General features: G+C 38.0%; 1 pseudogene; it reads right to left on the reverse strand.

Moving 5' to 3' along the window:
• Nucleotides 1-984: 984 nt before the first annotated feature.
• LOC148297454 (putative CCR4-associated factor 1 homolog 11 pseudogene) lies at nucleotides 985-1,806 on the reverse strand (annotated as a pseudogene).
• Between the last annotated feature and the right edge of the window lie 8,342 nt (nucleotides 1,807-10,148).

The following is a 10,148-nucleotide window of genomic DNA, read 5'->3' on the forward strand; positions in this document are numbered from 1 at the left end:
AGAGCAGTGAGGGAGGGGCTGGAGCACATGTGTTGTCATTGTCAAGCCATCATTCGAAGGGTAATGTCAACTTTTGATCCACCCAACTAACAACTGTATATCAGAGATCCATATATAAACTAGGAACGTAGATGGAAGCCTGTCGTAACCAATATCCTTGATGTACCCTAATTTTCACTCATTTAATGATTTTAAGTAATTGACTAGTCTAATATTTTGTTTTAATCAAATTCAATTATTTGGGAATTTTGTAAATCATATTTGATTTCATTAATTTAATTTTTTTTAAAATTTAATACAAGTGATTGGGGGAGAGGGGTTTACACAAATATTCATTTGCTGCTTAGTCATATAGACTCTTTGGGTTTTCTGTGTAGTTTTTACCTCTCCTTTTGTGAGAGTTTTACATCTCTCTTGAGAGTTTTATTTGTATTTAAGGCTTGGTTTTTTCAAGCTTTATCTATTTTTGGTTATTCTTAGTTTGCACTTTTAGTTGGGATACTTATGCTAGAATTTCTTCAATCCTGCGTGATCGTTAGTAGAAGAGTCCTAGATTATCTTAATCTTGATATAGCTTGTGTTTTTTTAGGTGACTTATGAATGCAATTCCAAAATTTCTCCAAAAAAAAGAAGGTTGCAATTTATTTTGTTTGAGTAAAATAGCGGTGCGAAACTAACAAGTTCTTATTTTAGTGATAATTTTCTTCTTAATATTGGAAGGAGAGTCCGAGTTCCAATCCGCATTCCATAACTTTAAAAAATAATAATAATGGCGCGTACCACAATATCAACCTAAGGCAAGGCTTGCATTAGAAAAGAATTGTAATAATATATACCAAATTGCCTAATGAAATAGAACAAATATAGTTAAGATGTTTTCCTAAATAAATAAATAAATAATTTTGTTTGTGCTGGGGCTCTTGGCCCTCGCCTTGTTCATCAAAAAAATAAATTATCTACAGACTACACCCTAAATATAAAAAATCAAACCACTGCCAATCCAAACAACTTTCCCGCGTGCTTCTCCACCTCGTTATAATTAGCGAAACACTTTTTCGTAATCTGCTGAAACGTATGCAACGTCAGCAAGCTATCTGAACCGGCCTGGTGGCACTTCCCGACCGCCTGATTCACCTCCAAACGTTTCGCAACTTGCTCCAACCCTCCGTACAAGCCATCACAAAAGCGGATCATGTGCTTCACGTCGTAAACTCTATTTCCTAAAAAGACCCTCACAATTTTCAAAAACTTCTCCAAGTCTTTCAAGCCACTTGGCAATTGCTGGCCGGTCAAAATCTTGACCAGGTACCCGAAGTCGTACGCGCTATGGAACGTGACCCAGCTCACCGACTCGTTCAGGACGAGCCCCGATGACATCAGCAGCGCAGCGAACTGGGCCGAATCGATCCCCTCGGACCGGTTGCGGTCGAAGTCGATGCCCTGGCGGCGGAGGAGGGCGATGGAGTCGGGAGCGTGGGGGTCACGAGCGACGTCGAAGTCGCTGAAGTTGAACTCCCAGATGAAGCTCGTGGAGGAGGAGCCGAGGTCGGGGAGGTTGCCGTCAGCGTCGGACAAGGTGAGGCCCACCTGGATGAGGCTGAGGGCGTCGACGTTGGATTTGAGAGTCTTGTAGTGATCGGAAGGCTGTAAATCGTGGCTGTACGGCGGCCGGAATATCAGGCCCGGAAACTCCGTGTCCATGGAGATGTAAGTGTAGTCGTCGATCACGGAGCGTATCAATTCGAATTCGGATTCTAAATTATGAGCCCACACCTGCCGGATCTTGATGGGCTTCGGACTTGAGCTCGTTGACGTACATGTTTTAGTGAGAAATTAATTACGTCTTTACCAAATACTAAAGATGGGACGAAGACTGAGTCTGAATCGACGGAGAAAAAGCCTTGCGGGTATTGGATGAGTGAAGAGTGGCGTGGGGGTGTGTGGTTTATATATGGAGATAGGAGGAGGGTGAAAAGGGATGTCGCCTGGAAAAAGAGGGAAGTCAAATTACTTCTGCGTGTAAGAGAAGAGAGACAGAGGGGGTTTTCTATTCTGAGTGTTGGATTAACGGAACAGAATTGCTCATATTGGCTGTTGCCTTTCCCTTTTAATTTTATTTTTTCTTGTTTTTGTTTGTTTCTTTTTTTTTCTCTCTCTCTCTCTGTCGCTTTCTTTCCAATTTCCAATTCTTATATTTTCTTTCCTGGTTTGGTTTGTTTATTGAAAGTGGGTTATAAGTTGTAAACAGGTGGGGTCAACTGGGATGCTGATTGGATTGGGAATGGAAAACAATCTTACTTGTAATGGATAGCACTATTTTACCATTTGCGATTAATAACATAATGACATATCGAAAAGTTGTTTCAAATCTTATCGTGTTAATTGCCAAAAATAATAGGAAGTGTTATCCTCATTGTATGAAAATTTCTCACATAAATAGGAGTATTATTGGTTAGGTGATGTTGGCGTTCGGGTGGGAGCAAAGAAAAATACTGCCCACCACGTGGATCTCCTTTTATTTATTTATTTTACTGTGTTTTAAATTTTTTGTTTTTGGGATAGAGACTTGGATTTAATATTTTGTCCTTATTTATATCACTCAATTCAATCCCCATGTAATATGTGAATGTGGTCAAAGTCAAGATGGGTTGCACCAAAAAAGTGGCAGTACTTTCTAGTCTCCAATTTCAACTTTAAAGTCTTTAGGGAGACTTTGGACAACATGATTTGGGCTATCTTGAACATGCTTGGAAGAAACAGGTTCTCCTACATATGGACTAGAGCCTCAAGTAAAGGGTTTCTGACATAAAGTTCTGATTATTTTTTCGGTTACAATAAAGTTCTAATTTTTCAATTGGTCTAAAGATGGGGTAAGGTGGGACAGTCCAGGCAAGAGCGGAATCAAAAATTTTTGACCGGTGGGTTAGTTAAATTTTTTAGATTAAATTCTAATGATTTTTAAAAAATAAAAAATAAACATGCAATTTCTAGTTTTTATAGTTTTTCTAGAATAAAAATATATATATATTAAATTATACCAAAAAATAAATACTTATTAAATGCAACCTAAAAATACATATTATCAAAATGAATATATGTTCAGCAACATAATTGAATATCTATTCAAATTGTGCCCTGTGAGATAATTGAAATATTTTGGGATCTCGAGCCTCTGCACTTAGAGAGTACGCATTTACCTACATTTCATAAAATCTCAAACATTCAAATCATCTAACAACTTAAAGCAAGCCAAATATGCTAAATATGTTTTTGCCTTTATTAACGATAACGGCATTCGTACTCCTTGTTTTCTCCTCATAACCAACTTCATCGTTACTCTCCATCTTTTCCCTTTCTTTTTCTGATGAATAATAAAAAATTCCCAACCCGATCCTAAGAAACACCAGCCCATTTCAAATTACCAAGCCTGCTTTTCAACCGACTCTGTAATTTACACAAATAGAAGGCCACTTCCATAATACCAATTTTATAATAATCCTCCTTATCTCAAATTGGAAGATCTGTTATGGGATAGGGGTGAGGGAATCTACCATCATACAAAAAACAAAAAAAAGTGAAATTAAAAATAAATAAATAAATTCGTTTTTATAATGAAATAAAATTGGGATATGGAGGAGGATGGAAATATTGGGCGATTGCCATGGAAGCTGATGACAAGCAGTCATGAGGAGGATGAAGAGGAATAGGAATTAGATGGCTCGAAAGGAGGAAATCTGGCAAGTGTTGGAAGATGGATGCATAGTCCTTAATGGAGTTATAGTCATGATGAGGATTATGGATACCGGGGTTGAGAGACAGAGGGACTGTTACCGTCAATTTTTAAAGAAAATTATAAATCTATACTCTAGCTGATGTGGCTTGCTTTAAGTCGTTAGATGATTTGAATGATTGAGATTTTATAAAATGCAGATAAATACGTATCCTTATAGTTTGTATATGTTCGAATGTTAGAATGTCTAACAATACTTTCTATAGAAGTAGTCCTAAATTATCAAATTCCCATCATAAATTGTTATACCAAAAAAGAATTGTTTATCTTATTAATTAAATTGCCCCAATTAAGAAAGCAATTAAATTTAATATACAAATTAATTTATAAATTTTTTGCATCTTTAAATAATCAAAACACTTCCAACCCATACAACACTCCAGCGTGTTGCTCAGGCTCGCCATGCACAAAATACACATCCCTCATCTTCTGAAACGCATGCCATGTCAGCAAGCTATCCGAACCAGCCTGGTGGCACTTTCCGACAGCCCGGTCCACCTCTAAGGTTCTAGCAACCCGGTCCAACCCGCCGTACAAGCTCTTACAGAAGCGCATCATGTGCTTAACGTCATAAATGTTGTTAATTTATATTAACTCGCAAGTGTACGTGCCAATCTGTAGTATAGCAAGACAAGTACGAGGTCGTACCCACAAGGACTGAGAAGTTAAAATTAGTTATGTACTTAGATTACCGAATTCAAGAAGTTAGGAAGTTAAGTCTAAAACAGAATTTGAACTGAGATTAGTTTGAGACATAAACAAAATGAAATTGGAAATTGAAGTGAGAGTGCTTGTGCTTGTGAAAAGAACTGAACAAACTGAAATTGCAAAGGAAAGCAAGTAAACAAATGTAACAAAGAGTGGTTTTGAAGGTTTAAAACACAAGTTTGGAGACTAGGGCATTCGATTCACCATAACAATTCAATTCTGGGTTATAAGGATTTAAGTGACAAGTCTAATTCAGATTCAAAGATTGATTCTAGCTAATGTATGGTTAAGCCATGGTGTCTGGTCCTAACCTTGTATTCCTAATTCCCTAATTTGATCATTTGTTGTCTGACCTAAAATTAAGCATTAGGAATCCATTAAGCATAGAAGAACATTTTAAACAACCAAGTATGTATCTAATCCAGATTGTCGAATTCTCATACACACTCTTCCTATTCATAGTTCAATTTGAATTAAAGCATGGTGTCTACTCTTAATTCAAACCAAGATATACAAATCTGAATGGTAGCTAGGCATTCCGATCAGCATATAGGCAGGTAGGCAAAATGAATAAGAACATGAATCATGAATCAAACTTGAAACTTGAAATTTATAAACCCAGAATATTCATGTTAGGTTACATCGAAGCCCTAGTTATGGATTTAGCTACTCATAATGGAAAAGAAACTTGAACAGAAATGGGAAAACACAATGAATGCAACAAGAGTAGAAAAACCCTTTTCTGAAGTTCTTGTGGTGTCCAATGCTTCTTCAAGAGCTTCTCCATGTCTAATGCTTCTCCAAGTTCTTCCCCACTTCTAGAAGGATGTACGAAGGATATGGAGGTGATTTGGGATGAGTTTGAGTGAGTGGTGATGGCTGAGAAAGATGAAATTCGTAGGGAAATGGAAGAGAGGTTTGCTGGAGTTGTTTTGGTGATTTGAGGCTGTTTAGAGCTTTCGGTTGATTGCTGGAATGTTTGGGATTATGAGAGTGTTTGAGGATGATTTCTGAATGTGTTTAGGGAAAATGATGGAAGTGTTTGAGGGAGGATGAAGTGAAGGATAGCTGAATTGTGGGGTTGTGAATCCCAGGCTTGCACCCATAGTGTATGGGAGTGTTTGAGGATGGATGGAGAGGGTTTTGTGGGGTTGTGAATCCCAGGCTTGCACACTCTGAATGAGGAATGGAATTGGTATTTATAGGGAGAGGGAAGTGAGAAATCAGAATTGAATATAGCTAATGCATACAACACTTGTATTAGAAAATCAGAATTGGTTGTTGCACTTCACCAACAAATCCCACCAGCAGCCATAGCTCATATTCATGTCAGCATGACCAAGCTTCCAACCAGAAATAATAGCTCATGCCTAGCTCATCATGACCAAGCAACAATTAGGTCATCCTCCTGTCAGCATGATGTGTATAATAATAAATAATAATAATGGATAAGAATTGGTCCATGTTGGCTTCTTCTTCTTCTCTATCATTCTGTCCATTTCCTTCCTTCCCAATTCAATGAATCATTGGATTGGATGAGTGAATCTTTTCTATATACAGTATTCTTCTTCTTTTCTTTGGAATTGAACTATTCTTTTTCTTGGTACTATTTTCAATCAATTGTCCTTCTCTGCTTAAAACCCTGAATTTCTCTGGTTCTGTGTTTCTACTAACTTATATTGGCGATATTGAAAGAGCGGAGGAATAAAATGTGCATAGGTAAATTTGAGAGTTAAAATCTAAAATTAAAGTAAGAAACGTGCGTGGTCAGCCTTTTCACTAGCATAATCTCATTACATCTCGAAGAGAGATGTTAACACGTAACACGTTATTTATACTCATGTAAAAAGAGTGAGGATGCACTATGGACACCAAAACTTTATGTATCAAGAAGAAAAATTCATGATCAAATTTTATTGATACAAAAAAGGAAGATACTGAACAAGACTGGTTTCTTCCTTTTGAAAACTTCTTTGTTTGACCAAATAGACTTACGAGTCTTACAAAGAAACTCGCATTCTTCTGGTAGACTCTTCCAAATTCTAAGATTATTGTATGTTTCCAACAAGACTGTCTACAGTAGGCAGAAAAAGATAAATAAAAAATAAATAAATGCATGAAATAAAAATAGGCCAACTAACTCTTTCTTCTTAGTCAACAATATCAGCCAACTTGAAAAGATTGCTTTCAAGGTTAACAACTTCTCTTCGTTATTTGATTTTGGATTAGTGGTCAACTAATCCTAAACTATACGTTGACGAATACCACGCATGGAAATAATGCATTATTTTAGTGTAATGGAACACCCACACACAGAAATGTATTAAAAATAGTTGGTTGGATTTAGTATTTAAATGATGTAATTAGAGGTCGATGGCAAGCCCTATGGGAATAAAAGCACGTCAAGGAAAGACTTTGGAATCTCTATATCAACTTCCAGCCGGCTTCTTGCTTCACCAGAACGTGAGTTTTACCTAAAAAGAAAAAAGAAACGTGGGCTTGAACCAACATGCCCAGCCTTGAGAATAAAAGTAATATAAAGTGATAACACGTTGATTTTTTTAAAATCAGCTTTTATTCTTCTTTTGTACTCGTGCTGTTTTTACACAGAGTCGAAGAAGTTTGAGAAAAGCTGGAGCGATCGGTCGCAAGGTATCCAAAAGGTATCCGCGACTGGTCGCCCAGAGTTGCTGTTTCGGATTTCCTCGAGTTTCTAACTCTATTTTCAATGGCTATCACTTTCCACCGAATTGCAAGGACCCTAGGGGTCACCTATGAGTCAAATAGGGGTTGGCAATCAGTTGGGAAGTTTGAGGGAGCATTGAAGGATGTTTGTTGACTTGCTTCAAGGAGTACCTACCCTATGACTCTATATATGGTGGCTGAACATGCAGCTACAAATGACTAGCCTTTGGTCTGCCCAAGTTGTGGTCCATGTCTGGAAACCAAGGGCAGAATGTGAGAGGAAAGAAGGAGTCTTTTCTCAAGTCCAAAGGTTTGTGTATTAAAGGGAAGAGGAAGCAAGACAACAAGAAGTGTGGTTAATCTCAAGGTGGTCAAGTAGCTGGGAGCTATTGTGTTCAAAGGAGGTTAACTCACCAAGGGAGAAAGAGAGAGAGGGCAATCAGTTCAAGTTAGAGCTGAGTTGTAGTCTTGTAAGTCTAGACACCAAAGGGGGAAACACAAAGGGTTGTAAGAGTGTTCACAAGTGCATCAAAGTGTTGAGCAAAGGGGTGAGAGAGAAAAGAGAGCTTGGGAGAGAATAGAGTTCTAAGGGGTACCTACCCTATGGCTCTAGATAGGGTGGCTAAACATGCAGCTACAAATGACTAGCCTTTGGTCTGCCCAAGTTGTGGTCCATATCTGGAAACCAAGGGGAGAACGTGGGAGAAAAGGATGGAGCCTTCTCCTTGGTCTAAAGGCTTGTGTATTAAAGGGAAGAGGAAGCAAGACACAATGGAGGTGGTTAATCTCAAGGTGGTCAAGTAGTTGGAAGCTATTGTGTCCAAAGGAGGTTTAACTCACCAAGGGAGGAAGAGAGAAAGGGCAATCAGTTCAAGTTGGAATTGAGTTGTGGTCTTGAAAGTCTAGACACCAAAGGGGGAAACACCAAGGGTTGTGAGAGTGTTCACAAGTGCATCAAAGTGTTGAGCAAGGAGTGAGAGAGAAAAGAGAGTGATCGGTTCATAATTGTATATCATTTTGTACCCTTCTAGCTTATGATTTGGTTATGTTTTTGAGTTAAACTTGTGCTTTTAATCCTTTTTGTGTTTATCTTTCAGTTCATTGAGCTTTAGGTAATAATGATGGCTTTAGAGAGCATAATTCATGCAATTCAAGCATGTTAAGGCCTAATTTGGATGAATGGATGAAGAGCTTAAAGACAAACTCATTTTGGCTACAGCCCCCTGCCAGTCCAGTTCCGTAGGTCATATTGCAAGCTTTGTTTCAACAACCTTCATAGCTCGAATGAGGCCACATTCTTCATGAAAGTTGTTCCAATTGGTGTGTACTATAACATATCCAAAATTCAGACCCATTGGATAAATCTGGAGTCCGTTACCTAGCAAACACAGAACCATGCTCAGGATGGATCTTATCAGCGCGGAAAATGAGTTAGCAATTTGTTTTGGCCTTAACTTCCTCCTCCGACCTTGGATTGGCCCAAATAACATATGGCTGGAAAGAAGACATTCTGAACTTCAATTTCGAGTGCTTAAAGTCCTAATTTGATTAAGAGAAGCCCAAGTTGTAAGCCCTTGAAGTTGCTGGTCATGCTGACCTCAGCATGTGCTGGTTGGATGCTTGGTCATGGTGAGCTAGGTATGAGCTATCATTTCTGGTTGGAAGCTTGGTCATGGTGACATGAAGATGAGCTAGGGCTGCTGGTGGGATCTATTGGTGAAGTGCATCAACCAATTCAAGATTTTCTAATACAAGTGCATCACCCAATTTAGATTTTCTAATACAAGTGCATCAACCATTTCAGATTTTATAAAACAAGTGTTGTATGCATTAGCCATATTGAATTCAGATTTTCACTTCCCCTAGGCCTATAAATAGGGAAGTTCTCTAAGCTTGTAAACACACCCCAAGGGGGGGAGCTCTCAAACACTTCTCTAGAGCTCCCTTCCCTTCTCTCCCTCAAATTCTCTTAGTTTTGCTTTCTAGTTCTCAATTCTAGCTTTCTTTAATGTTTTCTTAGTTGTAATTTATTTTTCTTGTAATGTACATTCTTTCTTAAGTATTCAAGTTTGATTAGTTTCCAAGTTTCAATTATGGTTTTTGTTCTTATTCATTATGCTTATAAGTTAATATGCTAGTTTGAATGATTGATCACCATTTAGGCTTGCATGTTAGCTATCTTGGTTTGAATTAAGAGTAGACACCATGCTTTAATTCGAATTGAACTATGAATAGGAAGAGTATGTATGGACATTCGACAACAGGGATTAGATACATGCTTGGTTGTTTAAATTGTTCTTCTATGCTTAATGGGTTCCTAATGCTTAATTTTAGGTTAGACAACAAATGATCAAATTAGGGAATTAGGAACACAAGGTTATGACCAAACACCATGGCTTAATCATACTTTAGCTAGAATCAATCCGTTAATCTAATTGAACTTGGGAACTTATTTGCTTGAGTTATTTCTTCCTTGTTTTATTTATTTCCTTTCTTTTTCATTTCTGTTTTGTGTAGGGAAAATGAATTGAATCATTCAATCACCAATCCTCGTGGGATCGACCTCGCACTTACATATGCTATACTACCGAACGGCTCGTGCACTTGCGAGTATCACAAGTTGAGGATGCAGCTTAATCCATTTTGGTGCAGCTGAAATCTACACAACAGAGAGCTTGGGAGAGAATAGAGTTCTAAGGGGGTTTTCTTTGTAAACCAAAAGTTGTAACTTATTCTTTCATTAGTGAATTTCTCAAGGGGATCACCAAGATGATGTAGGCAATTGCTGAACCTCTATAAATTCTTGTGTCACTTTGTGCTTGGTTGGTTTCTCAAGTGTGTGTGTGTGTGTGATTCATCCATTGCTGTGTTTGTCACAAACTCCATTAACAACAAGATCATTAGGGAGAGAGTGAAAGTGCAAGTGCCATTTTCACAACAGAACGCATACGAAAATTTGCAAAAC

Source organism: Prunus avium, chromosome 1 (genome assembly GCF_965620075.1).
Source record: "Prunus avium chromosome 1, drPruAviu1.hap1.1, whole genome shotgun sequence".
Taxonomy (NCBI): Eukaryota; Viridiplantae; Streptophyta; class Magnoliopsida; order Rosales; family Rosaceae; genus Prunus; species Prunus avium.